We start from the raw sequence: 11,915 nt of genomic DNA on the forward strand, positions 1-11,915 counted from the left end.
CTTCGGCTCAGGTCATGATCTCGCGGTCCGTGAGTTCGAGCCCTGCGTCGGGCTCTGTGCTGACAGCTCAGAGCCTGGAGCCTGTTTCGGATTCTGTGTCTCCCTCTCTCTGACCCTCCCCCATTCATGCTCTGTCTCTCTCTGTCTCAAAAATAAATAAACGTAATAAAAAAAATAAATAAATGCTTGTTTATTTTGAAAGAGAGAGAGCATGAGCGGGGAAGAAGGGGGGGTGCGGGGTGGGTAGAGAATCCCAAGCAGGCTCTATGCTCAGTGAGGAGCCCGACACAAGGCCTGATGTCACAACTGTGAGATTGTGACCTGAATCGTTATCAAGAGTCACCAACTGAGACATCCAGGTGCCTGAATTCTACCCTTCTTTAAAAGTTTCTAAAGTTTCCTGCCTCAAATAGACTTTCTCTAACATCCTTGTCTGAATTACATTCCACCCTTCTCTCTTGTTCCCTCACATCTTCTATATCTTTCTGGCATTTGCCCTATTCTGCTATAGCTCGTAGTTACCAGAGGCTTTTGACCCCAGCTGTCCTCCACTGATGGAGCACCCTGTCTGGCACCTAACAGACACTCAGGAAATACAAGATTAATTGATTGAGTCATAGTCGACTTTTCTTCTCTGCCCTTTTCATGTATACAGAGGGCTGATCTGGGTAGATTAGCATGGTCGATCAGAGGAAGTAATTTCTTGCATTTAGTGCATAGCTTATATTGTGTGATATTATTTATAAGCTCTGGCATGGCCACTATAAACATTTAAATGATGTCTTATATTGGTGAAGTCATTATTACCTATATATCACAGGAAAATATATTTGTGCATGGTAAAAAACAAAAACAAAAACAAAAAAACCCAAAAACTTTCTGATTCTTCTTCTTGTCATTTATCACTTCATGAACATATACTGAATACTGATGACCTACCTGAACAAAACAGACTACATTCCCTTGGTAAAAGACGTGAAACAGATACCTTTCGGAAAGGGGCATGATGTTTGTAGATTCAAGTTTGAAAAAGAATATTCTGGCTGCAGTGGGTAGACTAGCAATTATGAATGTCCACGGAAGAGCCAACGTGAAGTCTTGATAAATTGATGGGCCTTCAAATAGTATCAATGGGAAAAAATACAAGTGAAATTCTGAAATTGTGAGATGGGTAGGAGAAAAAACGAGCAGAGCTTATCAGTTGCTTGACTATGGGGTGAGGGAAAGAGTAGAGACAAAGAGGGCACTCAGTCTGGTCATTGTCGGGTCTGGGAAGATGGTATGTGCTAAGAGAGAATTATAGGAGCAGCCATGAAAGGAACAGCTTGAACCTGGTTTTAGAAGATGTTGAATTTGAGGTAGCTGATGAGGCTTCAAAAGGGGATCTCAAACAGATGCCAATATATGTGCTTAAGGGTCAACATTCATAGAAATGATTGAAGTCACATGCTTTGAGAAATTGACTCAATACTCAAAAAGTCCTGTAAAGATGAGTCCACCTAGACTAAATAGAAATATTAAACAAGAGAAAAAGCAGTAGGCATACACTGTCATAGAATTCAACTGGTGGAGTGTATTCCAAGAAAACAGGTGTGGTCTATAGTGCTAACGACCACTGAGATCACATCAGTTGAGGACAGAAGAATGACCTTTAGTTCACAGCATGGCAACTTGTGGAGACCGTGGTGATGAGTCATTTCAGTTGAATGGTAAAAAAAAGGAAACCAGATTTGGGTTGAGAAATGAGTAGCCCTAGGAACATGGAGGCAGCCTGGCGGTAACCCTTGAAAAATTCCACTAGAAGGAGAGCAGGGAGAGAGCACAGTGACTCATAATGAAAGAAGGGGCATGGAATTATTAAGGAAAAAAAAATTAGATGTCATGAACTCAGTGTATACCTATTCACAACAAAAAACTCTTCATTAGTACAAGATGGAATGATCTGTATCATTTAAAACTACTCTTGTCAAAACCCACCTCTCTTTTGTGTAGTATCAGTCTAACTTTTATGGTAGTAAAATGGTTAGGAAATCAAAATAAAGTATCTTCTGAAAATGTTACGAGTATCAATGGATAATTGGATCAATGTTGACAGGTTACACTTAAAGAATGGCATAAAGCACATTGCTTCTTTATGGAGGTCTCTTTGTATAAAGCCTACTCTTCTGGCATTTTAATGTGGTGATTTACACAGAGAAAATGGATAGTTAGCCTTTTATACCATTTATTAATTACCAGGTACTTCCTATATGCTTTAGATGTAATAATCATGTAATTAACAACAAAAACATTGTTATGAAATTCCTTTAAATACTTATGGAAAGAATACTCTCATGCAAACTCCCAGAAAATAGTAAAAAAAATAAAAAATAAAAAAAAAATAACACTTTTCTACATATTTTATGAAGCCAATATAATCCTCACTCCAATATCCAGCAAGGTGATACAAGGATAGAAAATGACTTACCAAAATCCCTTATGAATATAAATACAAAATTATGGAAGATGTGTAAGCTTCTACATTGAAAACATGATTGAGAGAAAGAAGATAAATAAATGTAAGGCTTCGCGCATTAGAAGATTCAGTATATTAAGATGTCAAGAGATTAAATATAAGCCCAATAAAAATCATAACTTTTGCAGAAATTAATCAGCTGATTCTATAATTACATGGAAATGCAACAATCCAAGAATAGTCAAAGCAATCTTGCAGATGATTAACACTGGCAGATAACAAAATGTATTATAAAGTTATTGTAACTAGACAATGTGCTATAGGGACAAGTGTAGACAAATAGATTAAAGAAGTAGAAAAGATCAGGACACCCACACATATTTGGTTAACCTCTCACCCAAGTTATGTCAAAGGTAACGTATTTTCAGTGTGGGAACAGCCTGTAGTGTAGGGAAAAAACCTTTTTGAGAAATGACACTGGGTCACTCTAGTATCCACATGGATAAAATAAATATTGACTCCTGCTCTATTCTCACGAAAATCAATCCTGTATGAATTGCAAATCCTAAAAGCGGAAGGCAAAATAGATTTCAGACATAGACATATGAAAACGTCTTCAGTCTATGTGATAAGCAAAGATGTCTTAAATGGAAAACAAAAGGCTAATTATAATGAGAAAATACTGATAAATTGGAGATCATTAAAATTAACTTTTTCCTCAAGAAGTATGGTTAAGAGAGTAAAAGGATTAAGCCACAGAGTGAAAAGCAATCCATAATCTCTGTATATAATCTGGCAAAGAATTCTATCCAGAATACAAAAAGATTTTCTACAATGACAAGGCTGAAAACACAATACAAAAATGGGCAAAAGACTTGAACAGTCACTTCACCAAAGAGCCTATCCAAATGGCCACTAAACATATAAAAAGGTGCTCGACATCAGTAGTCATCAGGCAAATGCAAATTGGAACCTCTGGAAAATGATATTACACATAGCCAAAATGGCTAACATGCAAAGTCAAGTGTTTTTAAGGATATGGAAAAACAAATTCCTATATACTGCTGGTGAGTGAGAACATAAATTGGTAAAAGCAATTTGGAAAAGAAGTATCTATTAATGTTAACCATATGCATGCCCTATGACCCTTCCCCCAGTTTCACTCTTAAGTATATAACCAACAGAGGTGTGCATGCATTGGATAAAAGATGGGCCCGAGACTATTTATAGCAGCACTCCTTGTATAATTCCAAAAACAGAAACAGTATATATTCATCAATATCTGGGACAATCAATTGCTTATGACTCTACAATGAAATACCATACAGAAATGAAATGAAAAACGAATGTTGCATGCAACAACGTAGGTACCTTTCACAAATAAGGCTCAACAAAAGAAACAAGACACAGCGCAAATAAGTGCCATGAAAGATTTCATTTGTGTAGAGTTCAAAAACAGGAAAATACAATCCATGGTGTTAAAACTCAGAAGGCTGGGGGTGTAGTGGGTAAAAGGAGCCATAAGTGGAATTCTTGGGTTCTGCCATTTTGGTCTGGATTCTTGTTATGTGAACCTGTTAACTTTGTGAAATTCATTGAGCTGTAAACTTATGACTTGTGTAATTGTCTGCATGTTTACTAAGAGGAAAGAAAAATTATGAAGCATGACAATTTTATTCCTCATTTACCATTAAAGAATCTGAAGCTGATCATGGTTAGTATTTTCAACATGAAACAAGAGCACCAATCCAAATAAACATTTTAAGTTGTCGGGACTCATTTTAAACAAACCCAAAGCAGACAGTTCCTCCATAATCTCATTACCCTTAAATATTCAATTACATGTGAACACAAATCCATCATCCTTTTTTAGAGATCTTCATTATTAGGAATACAAAAAACGACTTTCTCTAACTGATCATCTACTGAAGCATTAAACATTGATTTACATGCACAAATTGGCCCATGAAACTTCAGGATCTGAAGTGTTCCAGAAAGCTTTCTCTTTTTACTGGTTATACATATTTTCATTGAGGCTGGCATCATAAGTAGTAAAGTTTGGGAGGAGTCAAAAGTTATACCTGGCTTTTCCACTGCATAGAGGGTCGGCACTCCTAACCCCCACATCGTTCAAGGGTGAACTCTACACACGTACACATATATTCCTAAATCTCTGTGAAATTTCACGTATTTCCAAGCATTGATCCATAGACTCCAATTAAGAACCAGAGAACCTGTGTTTTCGGGTAAAACCTTCAGAGTTTGCTTCTTGCTGCCTTTGAAACCTTAGGGGGGAGGATGTGTTTTTCTAGAAGCCCAGTGTCAGCTGTCTGCTCTCCAGAATTCAATTCATTCATTATTCAATCCAGCTTTGTTTTTTTCTTCTGTTTTTCTGGGAAATGTTTTATTAGGCGAGTCTTCATAGCTGAGAAATCCTGAGATTTCAATTTGCTTTCCATTCCTTTAATTCATTACAGTAATACATGCAAGCTTCTCTTCTCCATGTATTTTCATTATTAGATCAAAGCAACTGGTTGGAAAAGCAAAAACACATGAAATCATTTGTTTAACTGGATAATGAACAGCTGGCATTATGATGTAGTATGCATCTACCAGAACCGTTGTGATCTACGTAGTGGTAAATGTCGTGATTTTGTTTTTGCTTTTATCTCAAAAGGTCTGCACAAGCTGGAGAAGTTATCCAGCAGAGAAAAGCGAACAGGGACAAGTAGAATGTTCCTTGCACAATGAAAGGAAACATTTTCCTCCCCTGAGGTACGAATCGCCTGTACGCCTCACCGCACGTTGGGCTGAGCCCAGGTAGAAGACTGAGGATTCTGAATGAGAATCTGAACAAGTGGGAGACAGAGTCTCTGACTTTGTGAAAGGGTCAGACAGCAAGGTCTGGGTTGTACAGAGAGCCATCATCCTGGGCAGAACTGAGCTCACAAAGTGAGGGACCCAGGCATGTGTTATCTCCAACTCTGAAAGTTTTACCCTTGATTATGTTTATTGTCAGCCTCAGGTTCAGCAACTTTTGTCCCGGGAAACTTATCACATGACTGATTAGAGACAAAGCCCCTTATCAAATAAGAAGAGCATTTCTTCTTTTCAGATTGTCTGTTATTTATCTAGCTAGCTAGCTAGCTAGCTAGCTATCATCTATCTATCTCATATTCTATTTTAAATTTACCTAAAATGTTTGTGCTATATCTCTTTCTCTCTTCTAAATCATTAATAAAGATGCTAAAACATGGGTAACCTGGGTGGCTTAGTTGGTTAAGCATCCGACTTCAGCTCAGGTCAAGATCGCGAGGTTTGTGTGTTTGAGCCCCACGTCGGGATCCTCACTGACAGTGTGGAGCCTGCTTGAGATTCTGTCTCTCCCTCTCTCTCTCTGCCCCTCCTCCACTTGCTCTCTCTCTCTCTCTCTCTCAAAATAAATTTAAAAAAAAGATGCTAAAACAGCACATAACCTTGATTCCTTTGACCCACTGACCAGACGCCTCTCTTTAACCAGATCCAATAGCATTTACCTCTATGACCACCTTAAAAAAATATCAGTAGTTTTCAACCTACCAGCCTGCATTTTTTCGGCAAATTCAACTTAAAATCGGAGCCTTGTGAGATCCTGCTGAATCTTCTACTGCTTATTTTAAATAGCAAACAGATCTGAGAACAGATTACTTCTAGATAACCACCCCCTACTCACTATTGTCAGGTTTAACCTTCATAATTTATGGCAATGTATTTGCTTATAAGACTCTGGACCCAGTTACAACCATACCAGTAGCTACCATGTATTGATGGTCATTTATGGTCAAGGCACTTTAAGATCGTAGTTTTAGTCAATTACGAAGGTAGTTTGCATAATTCACATGGTGTGTCTGGGCTTATGGTTTCGATCTGTGCTCCAATTCTTGATTTTACAGGAACCACTTCAAAAACAGTCACGGTCGGGGCAGTGGGGCGGGGGTGGGGGCTTGGGGAGTAGGGAATACGTTGAAATCTGAGCAATTTTAGAACTATTGACTTTTGAATGATGAGGTTTCCTGACATTCTTTTCCCTTGCTTCTTATAAATGGTTACTTGCTCATGCTGTCCATTTCTACTGAGTATTCATATTGGCTGTTCCTGTGAAAGATTTCCAAATGAATAGTGTCACAGCTATTTAATAATTAATGCCTCCTTTTCTCCTAACCCTTGATTTTTAGCCTGGATTTCGATTATTCATAGTGCTGTGGGAGTGTGCACGAATTCAATTCACATGTGGTCCTAAAACTGCCCAGTTAGTGTTAAACTTTAATAGTTTCAAACTTGTCTCCCAATGCCTTGATAACCTATAAAATTGCTACCTTATTTGATCTGTGTTTCACGCACTTTCTCTTTTGTATAGCTGTCCATTCCCTCATTCAGAGGCAACAAAAATTTTACGTGTCCTAAAATAGACAATTTGAAAAGGGAGAAAATTCAGAGGACTGGTTGACCCCAACTTTGGGCTATACCAAAATAAAAAGCCAGGTTTTTTGTTTGTTTGTTTGTTTTTGTTTTTTTCAGCTGCCTTTCATTAGCATTTGATTGCTGCTAGCTTAGAGTTGGATGAGGTCAATGACTTAGAGCCAGAAAGATAAGGGTTCAAATCCAAGGTTTGGTCCTAAGGCACCAACTTACTGGCTGTGTTTGGGCAACCCCGTTATCTCCCTGAGCTTAATTTCCTCATCATTACAATAGAAATAATAGCACTCAAATTAGGAGGGTTTTGCATAAGAATATAAATGCTCAGCACATAGTATTCACTTTTATTGAATTAGGATATACACACAGAAAAGTGCACAAAACATAGGTATGCAGCTTCCTAAGTTTTCACAAATTGACTGTTCTCATGAAACTGATACTCAGATCAAGAAACTTAACATGGCCAGCCTCCCAGAAGCCTCTTTTGTGCCCCTTTCGATTACCACCCCTTAAGTGTACACGTAAAGTTTCTCAAACTGGGCCCTATTGACCGTTGGAGCCAGATAATTCTTTGCCGTGGAGTGATAGGATACTCAGCTCGTTAGCAGCATCCCTGATCTGTACCGATTAGAGGCCAGTAGTATCTTCCCGGGTCTGACAGGATGTGAGAGTCAAAATGTGTCCGGATATTGCCAAATGCTCAGGGGCGTGTGAGAATTCAGAATCTCCCTACGTTGAGAACCACTAGGATATACAGTTCTTTTTGCTGCCAGGACATGAGCTGTCCTCTGTTCTCAAGTCTTCTCCACTCCGTGGAGACCCAACCTTACCAGCTGCAGCCAAGAGGAATTTCTGAGTCACTGGCAGGTAGGCTCATCACCTACCAGTTCTGTAAGGAGGTGGTCCCTGGGTCTGGGGCCCCCGAATGTCTTGCATGTTTTCCCCTTTCTCCACAGCTTTTGTCACCCCTGGCCAGTGGAAGTTTAAATTGGCTCGACCACTTTTGGGGCAACTGGGTGGCTCAGTTGTTTAAGCGTCTGACTTCGGCTCCGGTCATGTTCTTGTGGTTCTTGCGTCAGAGCCGCATGTGGAGCTCTGCCCCGGCAGTGAGGAGCTTGCTTGGGATTCTCTCTCTTACCCTCTCTCTCTGCCCCTCCCTGACTCCCTTTCTCTCTCTCTCTCAAAATAAATAAATAAAAACCTTTAAAAATTTTTAAAAATAATTTGAAGGAAGTTAGGAAGGAAGGAAGGAAGGAAGGAAGGAAGGAAGGAAGGAAGGAAGGAAGGAAGGAAAAGGCAGAAGGAAGGGAGGAAGGAAGGAAGGAAGGAAAGGGAGGAAGGAAGGAAGGAAGGAAGGAAGGAAGGAAGGAAGGAAGGAAGGAGAAAGAAGGAAGTTGGTTCTTTGGAAAACTGATGGCAGTATTTATTAAGCATTTACTAAACTAAGCATACGCTTACCCTGACGATTCCCTTTTCCCACTTCTATTCAATCACTTACATCTAACCTTTCCCAGAAAGAACTGAAATAACTTGCAACCCACCATGTTGATATGTTCATTAGCCTTCCTTCCTATTTTAGTGGAATCTCACAGGTGAAAATAAGATACACTATTTCCATGATATAAGCTATAGCACATTGAGGACCTCAGGATTAGTATTAATTGTTTTGTAACAAATTATCTTATTTATAATTTGAATCAAATTCTGAATAAGTCTACATATTGTGACTATTCTGATACGTCTATGCCTATTTTGAAATCTCTTTAAGTTATTCTGTTTCTACTCTGTTCTTTTTTCTTGTAATTTATTAGTTGAAGGAACTGGTGTTTTGTCCTATAGAGCTTCTGACCATATGAAGTTTTTTTTTAATGTTTATTTTTGGGAGGGGGGAGGGGCAAAGAGAGAGGGGGACGGGGCAGACAGAGGATTCAAATCATGCTTGGTGTTGTCGGTGCAGAGCCCAATGTGAGGCTCCAACCCACATACCGTGAGATCATGACCTGAGCCGAAGTTGAACACTAACCAATTGAGACACCCAGGTGCCCCCAAGAAATATTTTTAAATAATATACATCATAGGGGCAACTGGGTGACTCGGTTAAGCATCCAACTTCAGCTCAGGTCATGATCTCACCATTCATGAGTTTGAGCCCCGCATCGGGCTCTGTGCTGACAGCCCAGGGCCTGGAGCCTGCTTGCGATTCTGTGTCTCCCTCTCTCTCTGCCCCTCCCCCACTCACACTTTGTCTCTCTCTCTCAAAAAGTGAATAAACATTAAAAAAGTAATATACAGCATAAATTCATGCTGATACTTCAAACTACAGAGTTTTTACTTAAATTCTTTAATCTTATTTGTGTGTCTTACCCCAAATGGAGAATCCTGGTTTTCAATAACCTTCCTCATGATATAATTAGAATATTACATAATAAAACATGTCATGTATCCCAGAACACAGTCACGATAGCCTGAGAATAGCACTACCACTCATAACGTCACAGAAATTTGTTCATTTATTTATGTAGTTCTTCAATTTATTGTTTTTGAGTTACTTAGAATAGATTCTCTCTGGCACTGTGGTACCAACTGCCGACCTATGGAGGCTCATTTGTTTTAACTTATTTTCATTTTTAGGGATGGCCTTTTTAATATTTAATCTTTTAAATAACAGGTGAATAGTTCACTCCCTTCCAAAGTCACATCAACAACACAAAATATAATCAAGTAAGTCTGATTTCTATGGCTGCCTCGTCCTTCTCCCATAAGTAACCATTTAGAACAAATTCTATGGCTTTCCCTGCCATTGTGTTTTTTCAGTTTTCTAGCATACACGCGTGCAGACACACATATATTTCTCCCCCACCCCCTTGGAGAATAGGTAATCTACTAAAACATTTCCATGAAACTTAATCTTTTATGGAACAACCAGGTCTGGAGAGCACCCCACCGCAGTATTAAAAGGTGATCACATTCTGTTTGGCAGCTTGAATGTAGCAGGCAATAGATATTTGGGGGTTTTTTCCATCTAGTGCTTTACAAATGCCCCTGCCACGAACTATTTGGCACGTACATGCGTTTATAGTTTTACCAATGATTCCTTTGGATAGATCTTGAGAAGTTGGATTTATTGGTCAGCATATATGTAATTGTGGTAAACATTGCTAAATTCTTCTTTACAGCGCTCTTACAATTTGTATCGTCCGGTGGTGTTTGGGATTGCCTGTCTCCTCCAGCCTCGCCAACCTCGTAGGTTGATAAACTTCTGGATTTTTCCAATCTGGCAAGTGAGGAATAGGATTTTAGCATCGTTTGGAGTTTCTCTTATTGTGAGAAGTGCTTTTCATATGCTGAACATCCATTTTGCATTTCTTTTGCTTTGAGCTGTCTGATTACTTATCTAGCCCATTTTTTTGTGGAGGAATTTTGGCATTTTTTTCTATCTTTAGAACTTAATTATATAGGAATATTAGCTATCTGTGATATAAGTTACAAATATTTTTTCCAAGTTTCTCATTTTTTGAACTGTAAAAAAAACCTCTAATTAAAAGAAGAAAGTTTTTAGTTTATGTATATATATATTTTTGGTTGTCCTATAAAATCACTTAATCTATATTTTTCCTTATTGTTCCTGGATTCTGATTAATCATTAATGAACTTGTCCTCATTCACAGGCGACAGGAGAACTCACCCTTGTTTTTTATTTGTTTTGTTTTATTTTTAAATACTTGAGTTTTTTTTTCCTGTTTGTACCTTGAAATCCATTTGATTTTCTTCTGTCATAGAGGCTGCTGTCAAAAAGTCTAATGTCTGTCTGATTTTTCTATTACTTAAAAGCAACTTACTATTCTTCCTTGGAAGTTCAATAGTTTTACTAGAAAAATGCCTCAGTTTGGACCTTTGTTATCTAGGGTTGTCCACTTTTCCCAAGTAGACGGTGTGCCTATTCAAAATGGAATTTCAGGCGCCTGGGTGGCGCAGTCGGTTAAGCGTCCGACTTCAGCCAGGTCACGATCTCGCGGTCCGTGAGTTCGAGCCCCGCGTCGGGCTCTGGGCTGATGGCTCGGAGCCTGGAGCCTGTTTCCGATTCTGTGTCTCCCTCTCTCTCTGCCCCTCCCCCGTTCATGCTCTGTCTCTCTGTCCCAAAAATAAATAAAAAACGTTGAAAAAAAAAAATTAAAAAAAAAACAACAAAAAAAAACAAAAAAAACAAAATGGAATTTCAGTCAATATTCAAGGTCTGCTGAGTAAGTACATAGGAGGAGTAGACTTAGGGAGTCATAGGGTATGCACATCAAGCTTTAGTAAATACCCTCAGTTTTCCCAAGTGCTTGAACCTAGCTGCATTTCAACCAGTGCTGTAGGAGAGTTCCGATGGCCCCACCTCCTCCCCACACTACATATCTCCACCTGGTCCATTCTACCTCTGGGGATGCCTGCGCAGCAGCGGTATCTCGTGGTTTGAATCTGCATTTCCCTGATGACTAAAGAAGCCGGGCACATCTTCATACTTTTCTTTCACTATTTGGATACAGCACTGTCCCCTACCCTCCCCCCACCCCACCCCGGTGATGTAAGTTACAAATATTCTCCTAAGTTTGTCATCTTTAAACTCTAATTATTGATAAAGTTTTGGGGTGATGGTGGGGTGGTCCGAAGCTGATGGCCACGAAAGGATTCTTGAAGACGTCTTTGGTGCAACAAAAGGTGATTTTATTAAAGCAGGAAGGGCTGCACTGGGGTTGTGGCCAGTGGCCAGTTATGAAGGTGGGAAAGGTAAAGTCCAAAGATAGGCCTCCAGAAGGACTTTGTTATGTTAAAGAGGACTCCTAAGCTACTTGAAGCCTTGCTATTGTCAAAGCTAAGGTTGTTTTCCCTCTAGTAAGGCTTTCACATTAGGACGGTAAGGGGGTCCCTGGAGAAATGTTCTACTCGGTATTCGCCTCAAGTATTTGTCGGTGAGCTGCAGGTGATAAGGAAATTTAATTTTACCTGCCATTTTTTTTCTTGC

Source organism: Neofelis nebulosa, chromosome 7 (genome assembly GCF_028018385.1).
Source record: "Neofelis nebulosa isolate mNeoNeb1 chromosome 7, mNeoNeb1.pri, whole genome shotgun sequence".
In the NCBI taxonomy this organism is placed as follows: Eukaryota; Metazoa; Chordata; class Mammalia; order Carnivora; family Felidae; genus Neofelis; species Neofelis nebulosa.